Consider the following 17,110-nt stretch of genomic DNA (forward strand, 5'->3'; position numbering starts at 1 on the left):
TGTTTGCCAATCTGCAGGGCTACGTAGAGTTTTAAGTAGATTTTCACCATGTGTCCATCAGGGCGTAGAAAGACCTTGCACAGACATGGTATGACTTGCCTTACCTAGCAATGGATGATGCCATTGACACAATACTTGATCGTTGGCTGGTAGAATGGCGCACTACAACAGACTTGGCGATGGGAGGGAGCAAGTCCACCACATAATGCAATAAGGAGGAGGCCAAGCTCAAGATGACGCAACTGGCCAAAAAGAGAAAGAAGGAGGCCACTGAAAAGGCCCAGGTGGAGTGTGATGCCACTCAGTAAATGGAGAAGCAAACAGGTGGAATAGAGCGGGGCTCTGACAAAGGCACAAGGTCACCTTCACTTGAGATAGAGGAAGAGACAGACGAGCAGATAGAGCAGCACGATGTGGACCCACAGGCAATGTTCGCCCACATCAAGTGTCCAAGGGAGCAAGAGAAAGGAGGGTTTAGTAAGAGATACAAGGCCACCAAGACATCGCTGGACCCAATCACCCTCACAGAGGGCGATTTGCATGACATCAGTGACACGGTGCAGGATGTCACCGCGGAGGCCCTACAATAGTTTGAGCAACAATAGTAACTAGTATTAGGGATTATCTAAATAGTTCTGTAGGAGCTATAGACCCACACATCACAGGCTAGCACGGTGTCCACCAGCCTTGCTATTGGCACTTCAGAAGCTGCTTCGATGCTGCGCGCAAAGGCCTCCAGCGTGATAGTGATGCCTAATGGAGCATTGACCATAGAGAATGAAGATGATAGGCCCATTGTCAGTGCCCTCAAGGGAGTAGGGTTGAATATGGAAGCGCTCCCTAGCGAGGCACTCCACCTATTGCAGGATGGAGTAATAACAGAGTTGAGGGCCCATGAGCACCGCGCCCTATAGGTGATCAGTGAGCAGCACTTTAACAATGAGCAGATGACACTATAGTGAGAATCTACCATCACCGCCTTGACCAAGGTGACCAACCAAAACAAGCATATACTTCAGGTCGTGGAGGAGGCATTTTGAATGGCCCCAGAGTTGGCCATTCGAGTTGGCCATTCCTGAGAAAGAACTAGTAGAGGTGCGTGTTCGCAAGCCGGTTACAGGGGTGCGCAACGCTTGGACAGAAATGGCAAGGGTTCAGTTGGAGTTGAACCTGCAAATCACTGAATTGTAGTTGAAGGAACAACCTTCAACCCCACTAGAAGTAAAGGAGTAGCGTTCAACTGCTGTCATAGAGGCAATAGTGGCAGTTGACAGTGCAGTAGCAGAATGCACACAACCTTTTTAGTAGTCATTCGAGGTCCTGATGAGCTTGCAGGAGGAACCTAATGTACGACGATTGGAGACAAAAGTGCGCAAACTGCAATAATGCTATGATGAGGTCAAAGGCATAGTGAAAACCGTCACTCTCACACAGATATTGGTGAAGCTACAGGAAGCCAAGCACCTGAAAGAATAGGTGGATGCAGTGCTACACAAGGAAGCAGTGCTGAAGGCACGATTGAAGCCTTGGCTGGATGAGGCTTACATGGTCACAACCTCTATCGAAGGAAAGCTTGCGAATCTGCAAGAAACTTAGTAAAAGCTTCACGCCGACAGTTCAGGAGCAGTGACCCAGCAAATGGTTGAAGATGCAAAGCAGGCAGCTGCACAGTGCATTGCCAAGGTTGTGGTCATACAAGTTGAACTGGGAGGTCTTCGCGCTAAGATCTTCATGCCTGAAGAGTGACTTGAGGGCGAGTCACGATGTTTGTGTTGGGGGCCTTTTGGGAACGGGATCCCCCAAGGACATTTTTGGCGCTAAAAGCCCACGTTTTGGGTCAAGTTTTGTAATAAAGTGTAAAGTATCTGCATTTTGTGGTTGTGGAGCGCGAAGGTGTCATGAGTCATAAAGGGTTGTCTGCCCTTATTTTGTAAAGTGTAAAGTTGGATTTAAAGATAAACCCATGGTTCGCAGACCATGGGATTGTATAAAAGAGCTAAGTAAGTAAGCTCTAAGAAGTAATAAGTTGTAGGAGAAAAGTAAGAAGTCTTGAGCGATAAGGAGAGAAGTCTAAGTTTCGGGTCTTAGTGTAGGTAGAGGCTTTGCAGTTGAGTGCGTAGAGGCCTATGGTAGAAGTCCACATCTGAGTGCGTGGACCCCTATAGCTATGTGCGTAGGGCGGATAGAGTATATAATCATCTGAAGATATCAATAAAGAGAAGTATTTTACAAATTCCGTGTCTTTGTTTCCTGTTAATGCATCTTGTCCTATTGTGTATGAATTTCATTTAGAATGCTTATGTGGTGCGCAAATGTATGTAATTACATTGGTTAATTGAACGCAAGTAAGGATATCTATTTACGCAATGCTAACTATGATTGTTTAATAAGATAAGTAAGACACTTAAGCTAGTTTGGGAATCTACATGATACGTTGCCCTAGCAGTGTGAAAGTACCTGAACCATAGGTTAGGGCTACGCGAAGGCCAATCGTACCCCTTCATGGAGGTACTGAAGGGTGGAATAAAGGGCTAGACTGACAGAGCCCTAGAACTTATCAACCTATGCGAGAGCAAGAATAGAAGGAATAAACCGACATCATGACCATCTCAGGGTGCGGAAGCTTGGTTCTAGCTTCTCCCCATACTGCTTTGGGTGAGACTTCTGTTCACGCTCCACGGGATGATGCCAAAAGGGCCAGTAGTGTAGGTATTTGTTTGGCTAACTAACACTGAACCTGGGTCAAGCCCCACGTAGTCAACAATGACCTTTAACTCTCAAGATATTTTCATAATATTTTTCTTAGAAGGAAAGAAAATTGAGCTTAGGGGTACCCAAGGAAAACCCAATAAAGTGATAAGCTCTAATAGCATGACAAAATTTCTAAAAATGGGACACCAAGGTGCAATTGCATAATTGTGTTTGTTAGATGTTCAAACATATATATCCTTTGCTCCATTGGATCTCCAAAAATTTATTAAAAATCATGGTAAGGTATTCGGAGAAATTCATAAGGGTCTTCCACCTTCCCTAGATCATGACCATACAATTCATTTGTAGATAGGAAGTATACAACCTAACATTAGGCCTTACAAATATCCACATGCACAAGAGAATCAAATTGAGCATATGGTTCAAGAAATGTTAGAGGCAAACATCATTTAACCTAGCCAAATAACTTTCTCTTCATTAGTAGTGGTGATTATAAAAAAGGATGGTTCATGGTGTATGTGTCCATATTACAAAGAACTCAGAAAAATGACAATCAATGATAAGTTTCCTATTCTCGTCATTGATAGTTATTAGATGAATTTCATGGAACAATTTTTGTTACTAAGTTGGATCTTCATTCTTAATACCATAAAATCATAATGAGGCAAGAATACATTCCCAAAACAACATTTAGTACACATGAAGGTCACTATGAGTTTTTGTTTATGCCATTTGTACTTACAAATGCACCTTCAACATTTCAAAGCTTGATGAATTCTATTTTCAAACCCTTCCTTGGAAAATTTATGCTAGTATTTTTTCATGACATACTAATCTACACCAAATATCTCGAAGAGAATGTACAACAAATTGATAAGGTATTAACACTATTGGAAGAGAAAAAACAATATGCAAAGCTTTCCAAGTGTGCCTTTGGGGTTCAATAATTAGAATATTTCGGTCATACTCTATCACATGATAGTGTCAAGGTGGATACTAACAAAATAAAATCTATGAGGGAATAGCCAATAAAAATACCTTGAAGAAACTTAGAGGATTCTTAGGATTGATATGATATTACCACAAATTCGTCAAGAATTATGGTCAAATAGTTGCACCTCTAATAAAATTATTGAAGAAGGAAGTGTTTTCTTGGACTAAAGAAGCAACCAAATATTTTGAAAAACTTAAATAGGATATGTTTTCAACTCCCATCTTGGTGATTCTTGACTTCACAAAAATATTCATTGTGGAGTGTGATGCCTCATGCCATAACAATAGTGTAGTTTTGATGCAAAAGGGAAGGCCCACTCCCTTTTAAAGTAGTGAAATTAAAGTAAAGAAGTTGCTTAGACTTATCTATGAAAAAGATATATTGGTCATACTACATGTAGTTAAGAAATGACATCCATACCTCACAGGAAGACACTTCAAAGTAAAAACATATCATGATAGTTTGAAGTAATTCTTGGAGAAAATACTATCTTCGGAAGAGAAACAAAATTGGGTTATGCATATGTTTATTTATGACTTTGAAATTTTCTACAAAAGGGAAAACAAAATATTGTGGTGGATGTATTCTGAAGGAAAGATGAAGACACAAATGGTTTACTTTGTGCTATTTCCATTCCGCAATCTGAGTGGGTGGAATAAGTAAGGATATAATCACAATAAGAGGAGAAGATATGCAAGATAATGCAATATCTATAGGACTCTAATGAATTAGAAAAAATAATGTGTAAAAATGATTCATTATGGTATCAACATCGCTTATCCTTATGTAAGAATTCTAAACTCAAACATAAGGTCCTTTTGGAATTACATGTTTCTCTTGTAGGAGGACATTCAAGGTTCTTGGAGACTTACTATTGGGGAAATTATATGAATAATATATATAGATTTTTCCACAATAATTAATTATCAACTAGGGAATCGTAATCAGTAGAGGTGACACACTATATGTGTCAACAATAGATAAGTTTCTATATCTGCTAGATATAGTCTACATGGGGAGTATTTAAACTAACACTTAATTCTACAAATTTTAATTTCATTTCATCACACAATTAAAAGAGAAGACTTAAAATACTATGAAATTAATATTTTAATCAGGTAACAAGTTCATTTATAGGCTGATGAAATGGAAATATGAATTCAACTCTGTTTCCTGTAACTACTAATTTTAAGCAAACCAATTCACTACATTCAATTGTTAAACAAGGCAACCAAAATCAGTACATGAAGTTTGCGATAAGAGTCTTCACTATTGGGGCATGTAGGTGAATGGTGAGATGTCAGATCCTGGCCTTCCTGTGCTTAAAGATAACAATCAATAATTGAATCTATAACTTAAGAAATACAATATGCATCCACATAAACTAAGAAATTGTCACTCATAAAATAAAAATGAAAATACTAAAACTATATAATGACTTAAAAGAAGAACATGCCTTGATGGCTTCAATGGTCCCTCACTGAGCTACCAAGGAAAACTTGAAAAATCACAAAACTAAGAAATGAATTAACACACTAAACTTAACACTCGTTACTAATATGATTAATTAAAAAGGAATATTACAAACTTAAAAGTCCAACAACATCACAATACTGTGTAGATCTCATATTTCTATGTCTCTATTGTTCTATATCTATTAAATCACTTTATCTAACTCTCTGACTCTCTCCAATTCTATTATAACTAATTTTCATCTACAGGTCTTTCTATTATAGAAGTAATGGTCGTTACAATCAAAGTTACATGAGATAACACCAAATCTTTATAGTTGAGCTTAAATTACATATTTGGCTTCATCGTCATGACACGAAGTGGATGAGGGGGAAGAAAATTATCAATTTTCTATGTCAATAAGATGTGTTCAACAATTATCTTGTTCTCATCAAAGATCGTTCATTGAATCACCAATTCTGGAAATGAAATTTGGTATTGGAATCACACAATGGAATACTTTTACCGTAATCACACAGTGTTGGAGGGCGGGTACTGAAATCACACAATCTTGTTGTTGGTGATGGATGGGTGCATGAGTGTGGTGAACGTGGTGGCCGAAAACATGGGCCATTGATCATGTGCTGAATGGGTGCACGACTGTCAGACGAGGGCCCAAGTACCGGATTACGAGTATTGGTGCTGGACAAATAGGAACATGAGTACCAGAATGTTGCACTGGTTCCATATAAGGAGAGAGCACAAGTACCAGATTGTTGAGCTGCATGAGTACCATATTGCTGAGTTGGTACCAGATAAGTAGGAGTGCAAGTCTAAACATATATGTGAGCCAATCCAAGGAATTAAAGAGTACAAAAGATCAAATAATTTTATTTCTACAACAAGAAAACATAGAAATTGAGTTTTGAATATAGTTTACCTCAAATAGACATAAGAAGGCTAAAAGGGATATGCTTGAAGAATATAGGAACATAGTAAATGGATTCAAGGAAAAATAGGTCAAAAATAGTGGACAATTAAGGGAATTATAGGTATAAAAAAGGACACCCGAAACTTACCATACGATCAAGAAGGTTTTCTTTTTTTGGGAAGGTATTAAAGCATATGTGATTTTTTTTTGGATAGAATGTGCAATATGCCAACAAAATAAAGGAGTGACTATCAAGAGCCCAAGAATTCTTCACTACCATTAGCCATACCAAGAAAACATTGGGAATAAGTTTCAGTGAATTTTATTATGGGTTTAATCAAATATGAAGGAAAGAGTGTCATTATGGTAGTGGTAGATTGAATGACAATGTAAGCCCAATTTTTATCCTTTTCTCATCCTTTTAGAGAAAGTACTATGGAAGAAACATTCATGGAAATAATACAAAAGCTACATGGAATACCAAAGATTATTCTAAGTGATAGAGATCCAATTTTCATTAGAAATTTTTTGATTGAATTATTTTCTTATTTGGGTACTCACTTGGCTCATAGCTCATCTCACCATCCTCAATTTGATTGGAAAATTGAGATAGTGAATAAATGTTATAAGCATATCTACGTTAATTTGCATCTAAAAAACAGACATAGTGGGTCAAATGGTTTCCCTTAGAAAAAAGGTGGTAAAACACACCCTTCCATACTTTATAAAAAATGTCATAATTTATGTCACTTTGTGGATATCATCCTCCATGCATCAAATCACCCTTGAAAGGAACTATAAATGCTCAACCAATAGAGGAACACATACAACACCAACAAGAAGTTCTCAAACTATTGAAAGACAACTTGGTTATGTAACAAAATAGGATGAAACAACATGTAGATCAACATCACCGTGGAAGGGAATTTGAAGTGGGGGATTGAGTATTTGTGACACTAAAACCATAGAAGTAGATGCCCCTCAAGAAACAAAATAAGGACAAAACAATGGGTTCGAGTTATTATGGCCCTTATAAGGTGTTGCAAAGGATTGGAAGTATAGCTTACAAATTGGAGTTTCCTCCATCTTCACATGTACCTCTAGTCTTCCATATTTCTTTCTTAAGGAAGGAAATCAATGACAAGATCCTAGTACAAACTATTCTATGAGAGATTAATGAATAAGGGAAAATAATAATATTACCAATTTTTTTTGTTGGAAACAATGACTAAGTATCTAAGAAATCAAGCAATTACAGAGTACCTCATCAAATGGAAGAAACTACCAGTGGAATAAGTGACATGGGAAGAATATTTTTTCATGTATAAACACCCATAAATAGTTAAGTGTTGAGGACAACAATTATTTAAAGGGTAGAGGCAAGTTAAAACCCATGTTAAGCCAAAAACCCATTATTAATCCTTAGATATTGAGTGATTACATTTCCATTGCTACGTTGTTATGTGGTTTAGAAACCCTCATGGCCCCATTTTTATTATAATTGTATTGTTTATATCCTATATATACACTAAAGAGACCTGTTGTAGCCGCCACAACATCACCCAAATTTTTGGGCATATTAAAAAATTTTGGGTACCCCACCACTCACGCTGAGCTTCTAGGGTTTTTTGATAGGACCCCAACCAGTTGCTCTCCCAATGATCTGAATGGAAAATGGCATCAACCCATGGTATTCATCCACCCATGTTATTCATCTACGCATGGAATTTACCCATGGTATTGTAAGTGGCATCCACCCATGGTATTTATCCACCCATGGTATTGTAAGTGACATCCACCCATGGTATTCATTCACCCATGGTATTTTCCTATGGTATTGTAACATCCACCCATGGTATTCATTCACCCATGGAATTGACCCGTGGTATTGTAACATCCACCCATGGTATTCATTCACCCATGGAATTGAGCCATGGTATTGTAACTGAAAAATACTATAAGTAACAAGTCACATTTTGTAAAAGGACAGTTTGTCCGCTATAATGTAGCTCTTACATTTATTCTCCATTTTAATAAAAAAAATTCTTCGTGGTTTTGTTTAAAAAAAAAAAGGGTCGAATCGGAGTTTGAATGTGGGAGATATCGTTGATTTAAAATCAACTATTTTTTCATAACTTTTGTGATGGTGGAAACATTGCAGGGCAAATATGAGATTCTAGAGTGTCCAGATAAGGATTTTCATCACATGGGAAGATGCAAAATGGTCCTTCTGCTTCCAAAAACAGGTTATAATAAATATTCTGAGTTATATTGACTGAGTTATGTCCATTTTGATTCTAGAGCAGCAACCAGAGCGGGTTCTCGTTGGAGACGTGCCCTCCCACCCCACTTTAGTAGGCACCTACTTCACATTCATCAGTTTTAGCATAGCAGCATTCGACTTGGGTTATTTGGAGACGTGCCTTCCCACCCCAGGCTATGTAGGCACCTGCTACTTCATCAACAACCAACATCACGGTTATGGGTCAACCGCACAAAATCCTTGTCATCGAAGTCCATTTGCTAGGCCGCACACTGTTAGTATCACAGTTGGTCACAAGCATTACAGGGTATCTCTATCCTCGGATCTTCATTTGTCATGGTTATGGGTCATCCACAAACCCACACTTCATCGAAGTCCATTTGCTAGGCCGCACACTGTCAGTATCACAGTTGGTCACAAGTATTATAGGGTATCTCTATCCTCGGATCTTTGTTCATCATGGTTATGGGTCATCCACAAACCCACACTTCATCGAAGTCCATTTGCTAGGCCGCACACTGTCAGAATCACAGTTGGTCACAAGCATTACAGGGTATCTCTATCCTCGGATCTTCGTTCATCATGGTTATGGGTTAACCACATAAAACCCTTATCTTCAGTGGCTCTTCATATTAAAAAAAGGCTTCATAGGAGGGAACTTTACGCAATGGGGACCATTGCTTCTTAAGGAGGGAGGAATGATCCGAATGGAAATGGCATCAACCCATCATATTCATCCACCCATATTATTAATCTACCCATGGTATTGTAAGTGGCATCCACCCATGGTATTTATCCACCCATGGTATTCATTCACCCATGGTATTTTCCCATGGTATTGTGACATCCACCCATGGTATTCATTCACCCATGGAATTGACCCATGGTATTGTGACATCCACCCATGGTATTCATTCACCCATGGAATTGACCCATGGTATTGTAACTGAAAAATACTATAAGTAACAAGTCACATTTTGTAAAAGGACAGTTTGTCCGCTACGATGTAGCTCTTATATTTATTCTCCATTTTAATTAAAAAATACTTCGTGGTTTTGTTTATTGATCATTCTCTTATTATTCTTATAGCATTTAAATTTTTTAGATCTTGGGGGCCTCTCCCCCAAAATCCATTTCAATCTTTTAGATCTTGGGGGCCTCCCCACAAGATCCGGATCACCCAACAACCTTTCCTATCCAACCCATTGGGTGCACACACTCACGTTTCCTGCATAACATTCACTCATTATGTTTTATCTCAAATATAGGCCTCAGAATCACATTAGGGTTTGGAAGGTCAATGGCTTCATTAATGTATTAAGAGTCTCGCATGATTTTAAAACTCATCTTCACATGATTCACATCGTGATCAATAGATGTCCTATATTTGAGCAGGCGTACATGAAATTTGGCTTTCCTTATGACTGACAGTATTGAGGTTTGGGCAAAACCCTAAATGGAAAAAGGTGATCCCTCTCATGTTTTGGCCTAACTCGCCTCCCACTGAGATTGTGTTTCCATCGACATCATCGGGCATCATGGGAGAGAATGTTGCATGTCATATTCCCCTAGGTTCCTAGTTGGTCCTACACCTCAACATGAGCATTAGGGCTTGCAAAGATTATATACTACCCTTGCATCCTTGTAGCTCTAGACATATGTGATCGAAGTACTCATGTCATTTTAAGCTCTTCTTGACTCACCCTGAAGCATGATCACACATATGCATAAGGGTTTGTGATAATACATCATGATAGTAACCCTGCTTTGTCTTGGTCCTCGTCCCCTCGAGTGCATTAAGATTCCTCAAATTTCCATCTTACTCGACGCCCTTGAATCTATAACTGCACCATTTCTTTTGGCATCACATAAATTGCTTGCAATTCATAAGTCCATTAAGGTGCCTAAATGTTGTGTTGATTTTTGGATTCGAGCATCTCTTGTTTTACTCGTATAATTTAGTTGCAATTTTACTATCACCTCTAGATGAAATTATTTTCATGGTTTTAATTATTTATTTTTGCAGGGATTTAAATGGAGTTGCATTGGGCACATATTTAAGGAAGAAGGATGAAATTGAATAATAGTTTGGAAATATGCCACTTATGGATTTTTTTATTCTTTTTGTCTAATGATACACAAAGGCTTTGTTGATGACAAAATTTCATATGACAAGGCATCTTCTTGATACACGGCATGGTGGATGCTTGCCAAGAATGATTAAGAGCCAAGTAGCCACCATAAAGCTACCACACATCCCAAAGTGATGCATGGAGCATAAGGGGTATTATATGGGCATTGCATGTTCGAAATTCTGACAGGGTTATTCTTGTTGAGTTTTTGCACCATGGTGTGGTCATTGTAAGGCTCTAACTCCAATATGGGAAAAGACAACTACTATTTTGAGAGGTTTTGTTACAGTTGTTGCTCTTGATGTTGACGCCCATAAGTCACTTGCTTAGGAATACGAAATCAAGGGGTTTCCAACCATTAAGGTATTTACTCCTAGCAAGCCCCCATTAGAATATCAAGGAGAAAGGGATGCAAAACCAATAGCATAATTTGCAATCTAGTAGTTGAAAATTGTTGTTAAAGACCGGCTAAATGGAAAGACTGGATCAAATAAGAAAAGTTCATAAAGTTCATTAGTATAACTCACTTCAAGAAAATGTGATGAAATTGTCCTCAAAAGTAAAGATCAATGGCTTATTGAATGTTATGCTCCTTGGTGTGGATACTACAAAAAACTTGCTCCAGAGTGGAGGAAAGCTGCAAATTTCTTGAAGGGAAAGGTGAATATGGGTCACGTCAATTGTGATGAGGAGAAGAGTTTAACGAGCAGGTTCAATATGCAATGCTTTCCTACAATCTTGGTCTTTGGTTCTAATAAGGAGATTCTAGTGCCTTATGAAGGTGCAAGGATAACTTCTGCCATTGAAACCTTTGCCCTTGAGCCGCTTGAGATGAATGTTTCTCCTCAAGAAGTGGTGGAGATTACAAGCCAAGATGTATTGGAAACCAAATGTGCTTCTTTAGCAATCTGTTTTGTTAGTTTCCTGCTCAAAATTTTAGACACAAAAGTAGAAGGAAGGGATCATTACCTACAACAACTCATGTATGTGGCAGAAAAAATTCAAAAGAAGTCCATACAGCTATGTGTGGGTAGCAGCAGGAAAGCAACCTACTCTTGAAAAGAAGTCAACGTTGGTGGCTATGGGTATTTAGCCTTCATAGCTTTGAACCTTAAAAAGAGTGTCTATGCTCCACTTTGTAGTGCATTTGAGCTTGAACATCTTGTGGATTTTGTGAAGGATGCAAGGCGGGGAGGTAAAGGTAATCTTCCCTTGGAATCTTCTCTTGTTATTGAGGAAACTAAACCTTGGGATGGGAAAGATGGAGAGATTTTAGAGGAAGATGAGTTCTCACTGGATGAGATAATGGGAAATGAGGATGATAAAAAAGAATAATTGTAGGAGATTCATATTTTAGGAAAAGCAAGAAATGGAACAATTTCAAAATTCTGCCTAGTTCTCTAGAAATATATAAAGCTTGTTGTGTAAACATTCACTTATTTTCTCTTCGTGACAAGAAATTGGAGATGTAGAGAATGTGATTTAGGAAGGACACGGGTTTTTATTTCAATGTTAAATGTATGATTCTTGAAATAGTCCAATTTAATGACATTAATGTTTAAATCATCATGGTTTTTGAAAGTGAGTTACAGAAAGCATGAGGAAGTTAGACATGAATATATAGAAAATGCATCCTAGAATGCGACTAGCCCATTTAGTGATTTTGTGACCTCTAAGAAGTCACACTCCCTTGCACAGTTGCAGGTCACGTGTTAACACTCATGGAAAACATCCAAGCAGCTCGACTGGTCTGAGATGTGACTTTGTGACCTCCCAGAAGTCACACTCCCACTCGTAGTCGCTGGGTCGTGTGTTAACACCTCTGGCGAGCCTGTTGAAAGCACCCCCGATGAGTGCGAAGCCAACATTACAATAGGTTGCATTCTTTTGGAAAGCCCATGAGTCACGAAATTGCATCTTAAGAGTATCCATTGGAAGCGTGACTTGCTACACTGCGATGGTGTGACCTCCAGGAGGTCGCACTATCGTGAGATCGAATTCTTGTGCCTTGGACAAAAATCCAAGTAATGTGACTTTGTGAAAATGTGACCTTTCCTAAAATGTGAACTACCTCACTGGTCGCTACCTTGGTGGAGTGGTCGCTTGAAAAGGTTCTTTTGTTGCATGGTCGCACTACATTGCCAGATCAATCAAAATGGTCGGTTGATTGAGCAGTTAATGTAAATTCAAAGATGGGTAATTCTCATGACACGAAAAGAGGGATGCTCACATTCCAATCTTAGAGATGAAACAATCTACTACTGGCCAAGCAACTTATGTAGAACACTATGCCGGAGATAGGTGAAGGTTATTGGGTTTTCTGTGAGTGGAGAATATGTTGCAGTCTTTTTGATCAGGTGATTATGATTTTGAGAAAATATGAAAAACTCCACAAAAGAATTCCCCTGAAGACATTGCTACTACACGAAGAGCACAAGATTTCCAGTTGGGATGGTATATGTCATGACATTAAACCTTTATCATCCATCATGCAAATCTCACATCATGATACGTATGCTCGACAACTATTTATACCGAGAAGAGTAATATTGCTCTAGGTGCAGGTTCATGGATTCGTTGTTCTTCAGAGACTATATGACATCGATGCAAGAAAGACTCGGCAACCAACTACTATTATTCTCATTGGAAGCTATGATATCGTGAGTAAAATTAGAATAAAGTGGTGGTACAAATCTGATCATGGTTAGCTACTGAAATTGATAATTACAGATAACCGTAGAAGTTTTGAAAATGATAATCTTGGAAGGAAAGTAAAAAGATAAGAGAACCAGGAGGTTAAGTGATCAAATCTCACGGAGGGTAACAATGCTAGAATCAGGTAGCATATCGTTCAAAATAATTGAGGTAGAAGGAACAGAACAAATAGTGGTCTACGCAAAAGGATTAGGGTTTCTCGTGGAGCTTGCATAATTAGGTTTTCCTTCAGTAAGATAGGTGGTCCCTTCCAAGTTCTAATAAAATTTCATTAAAATCAAAGGCATGTCACTCAAAGATAGATGAAGGCAAGTGAGGCATAGTGGCAAGAAAACAAATTGATTTCAGGACCAAGCATCCACATTGTTGTGAGATTTGGGCATTAAAAATTCTAGGGGTTCCAATAACCCTCCACATCTTTCTCTCTATCTCTTTCATCATGATGTAAATATCACCCACCATTATATCAACCACTATGTTAGGTCTGATGTGGGCATGTAACAAGCATTCTTGGCTTGAGAAAGAAGTCGGGAAGCTAAAGAGTCAGGAGGGTAGCTGAAAGGGCATGGGGGAACGTTAAGAGTCATGGTAGGTGAACAGTCACCTAACCTCTATAAATGTATCCATATACCTCATATTAGGAACATTAGCACTTGAGTTGAGGCCAATATAGATAGTTGATTGATGCTTGAGAGCTAAGGCCACTCAGCTCTTGGTAGCTAGGAGAGTGGGTTTGCAGTAGGGCTAGGGTTTTGACATCGGGAAATGGTATGAACAACCCATGTTCCACTATTGGGTATTGACCAATTGCATGATATGTATTTGAAGTTGCAGCATATTAATAAGATGTTTTCTTTTATCTTTGGCACTGATTCCCATGCTCACTCATGGTCGTTGTATTAGTTGTCTGGTACCTCACCATATTTGTATGTGTGCTTTCATATACACAAGATGTTATGTTCTGATACATAGTGGTTGCATGTATGTTTTGCTTTCGAATCTATGTTTACTTGTTCCTTACCATGTCAGTGACCTATTGTGAACTAATTCACAATTTACCATTGGCATGTTCTTTTTTATTATGTTCGATGGGGTTTTAGCTCACTAATCACTCTCATCGTTTATCTCTTCTTATCATTGTTGTGACTTGTTTAAACCTCTTTTTGCAATTTGTCAATCTTGGGCTGATTTTGTTTCGCTGCCCAAGCACTTCATTCTCGCCCCACTCTGGCACCTTCTCATTTGATAACCAAGAGCATAAAACATTCATGGTGGCAGCCGAGCCCACATACCAGATGGGGCTCCTATCCCAAATGGTGTGAGGTCTAATTGGGACCTCACACTGGGGAGACCCTTTAGTCGTTGGTGGTACATTTTGGGTCATCAACAAACTGGCGCTAGAAGGAGGGCCAGATGACAAGCTGAGCCCTTGGAGCCTGTAGTTTAGTCTCATATCTATTAATGGCTCTGACCAAGTAGATTTCTGATTTCATTGAGTTTTGTGAATCTTTTGAGATCTACGATGAAGATTTTTCTTGTGTGGCCTTGTCCTTCACCCTTGAAGGTCGCGCCAAGCAATGGTGTCACACTTTGCCAGTGGTATCCATTCATTCGTTTGAGCAACTCGTCGGTAAACTCCAACAAGAATTTGACAGGTACGATTTTCAAGATGTGTTAAAGAGGATAAATGAGCTTAGGATGAAACTTGAAGAATCTTTAGAGGATTTTGTTTGCAGATATGAGCATCTTTGTTTTGAATTTCATGAAAGTTATGTCAACTGGGTGTATTTGAATATAAATATTCAAAGATTGGTTCTCTTTTCTTTACAACATTTTCAATTAGAAACAAGTCTTGTTTCGCATGAGTATCATCATAATTTGGTGTTTCGTGATTTTGTTTTGTCTATCTTTCTGAATCTAGAACAACCTCAAGCTCCTGAGGAAGAGATTACTGTTTGTGGGATTTCTCATCCTCCTCTTGACTCGTTACATAATAATATTGTGGTCATAAATGGTTCAAATGATGAACAATTCTTTATTGGAAATGAATTTGATGGTCTCAGCTCTAAGTCCCTCGTACATTCTTTTGGTCTTGAATATGAAAATTATATAACATCTCTTCCTTCTGATGGAACCCCAATCGAGTTCGTTCAACATACGACTCACTATCTTCTGGGATCTCATTCACCTGCGCATGATGGCTTTGGTCTTGTCTCAAGTAAAGTTGTCTATCCTATCAAATCCATGGACCGCATCAGACCTGCAAATCGGTCTTCCTCTTTGGCGAACATAAATGGCCTGGATGTGGGTCCGCGTTCGATCGGTGCCCCTTCAGTTGACCTTGTGCATCCATTCTACCATAATTTAGTCCATGGGTCTAGTGCACCGATAGTTCCTTTAGATCATTCACATATTTATCTTGCTCACATTGATTTCAATGATGTACATGGGGGTGATGTTTCACAATCAAGGGATGTAGAGTCTGAATCCCTTATGCATGATCTTTGCCAGTCTCATTCTTTAACATGTGAAGGAGAGCACCATGCATATCACCCAACTCAAGCTGGTTCTCTCATTAATCCCTTTTCACTCCCAATCCAAGAAGAGCCTCATATATCAGATACCCAACTTGATCAAACTGGTGATTTTGGGAATTCTCATTTTTCTGGATATATATTCACTCACACCTCTGGTGATTATCCTACTTATTTGTTGGTTGATCCTACGAATCCCCTAGAGTTTGATGACCCACCTTTCAAACGTTTAGGGAATCATCAGGAAGTTGAGGCACTTCAGCTTTCGCTGATGGTTATGTCAGGTTCTCATGTTCATGATGAGACCCCTGAACAATGTCCAACTGGGGTTTCTAAAATTAGGGCTTATGCACATTATGCTCCTCTCAACATCATCTCGCCACATGCGAGCTCATCTTGGAAATACTCTGATTCAAGTAATGTCTCTCTGAGAAAATCTTGCCATCACCTTTCAACTGATGTGCATCAACCTCTATACCCTAATTTGTTTGCTGAAGGAAGTGCTCTGGCCATTGTCTCAAATATTTTTGATTGTTGTCGAGCCAGTATAGTCTGTCAACATATGCAATCAAATGATACCTTACAATTTCCTATATGGGAAAGCGCCAATCACTTGATCTCCCCTTTACCTGATGCTCTTTCAGTTGATTCAGTTCATTCTTGGGAATATAAAGAGTCTCACTTGTCGAGCTCCCAATCTATCAATATTTAGACATCTGATCCCATTCACAATATTTTCACTAAGAGTTATTTGGTCACAACCAACGAGAACCACATGCATCCACCTACAAATCTTGTGAAGCTATCAATGTTTGATGGCATGTTGTTTGAAGGTTCACAAATTTGCCAGGACGATGAGGCACTTCAACTTCCGTTGGTGGCTATGTCAGGCCGTCACACCCTAGACGAAGCCTATGAACAATTTCAAACTAGGGTTTATGAAATTAGGGCTTCTATGTTTGATTCCTCAGGGATCCCAGTCACACCTCACAGAAACCCCTCTTTTTAGGGTTATCAGGTTGATCATCTACTACATCATGATAGGGTTTCTGATCGGATTAATCTGACAGATTCCTTTGCTAGCCGACAACATCTTGCCTTGCTTGCTTTGGATTTAGGGTTAATCATAAACATAAGTATGTCATGTCCAAATGACTATGAATTTCATGCCTGTAATTTGGTTTACCAAGATCGGGTTGCAATTTTTCTTGAACATTTAATTTTTCACACAACTCTTTTCACAAATTATAATTTTTGTCATCTTGCTTTTTACAGGTTGGGAACCGCTGCGGTGGCTGCATTGGAAGTTTGATTTCACATAACCCGACCTATTCTTTGGTTAAATTAGGATTTAGGGTTTTAGACTAGTTAGGTTTA

General features: G+C 38.8%; 1 pseudogene; it reads left to right on the forward strand.

Annotated features, from left to right (window-relative positions):
• The first annotated feature begins 308 nt into the window (after positions 1-308).
• Positions 309-11,819, forward strand: LOC149204354 (protein disulfide isomerase-like 2-3 pseudogene; annotated as a pseudogene).
• Positions 11,820-17,110: the final 5,291 nt, after the last annotated feature.

Source organism: Pinus tabuliformis, chromosome 1_2, assembly GCF_031772625.1.
Source record: "Pinus tabuliformis cultivar Carrire ecotype Pingquan chromosome 1_2, CPIR1, whole genome shotgun sequence".
NCBI lineage: Eukaryota > Viridiplantae > Streptophyta > Pinopsida > Pinales > Pinaceae > Pinus > Pinus tabuliformis.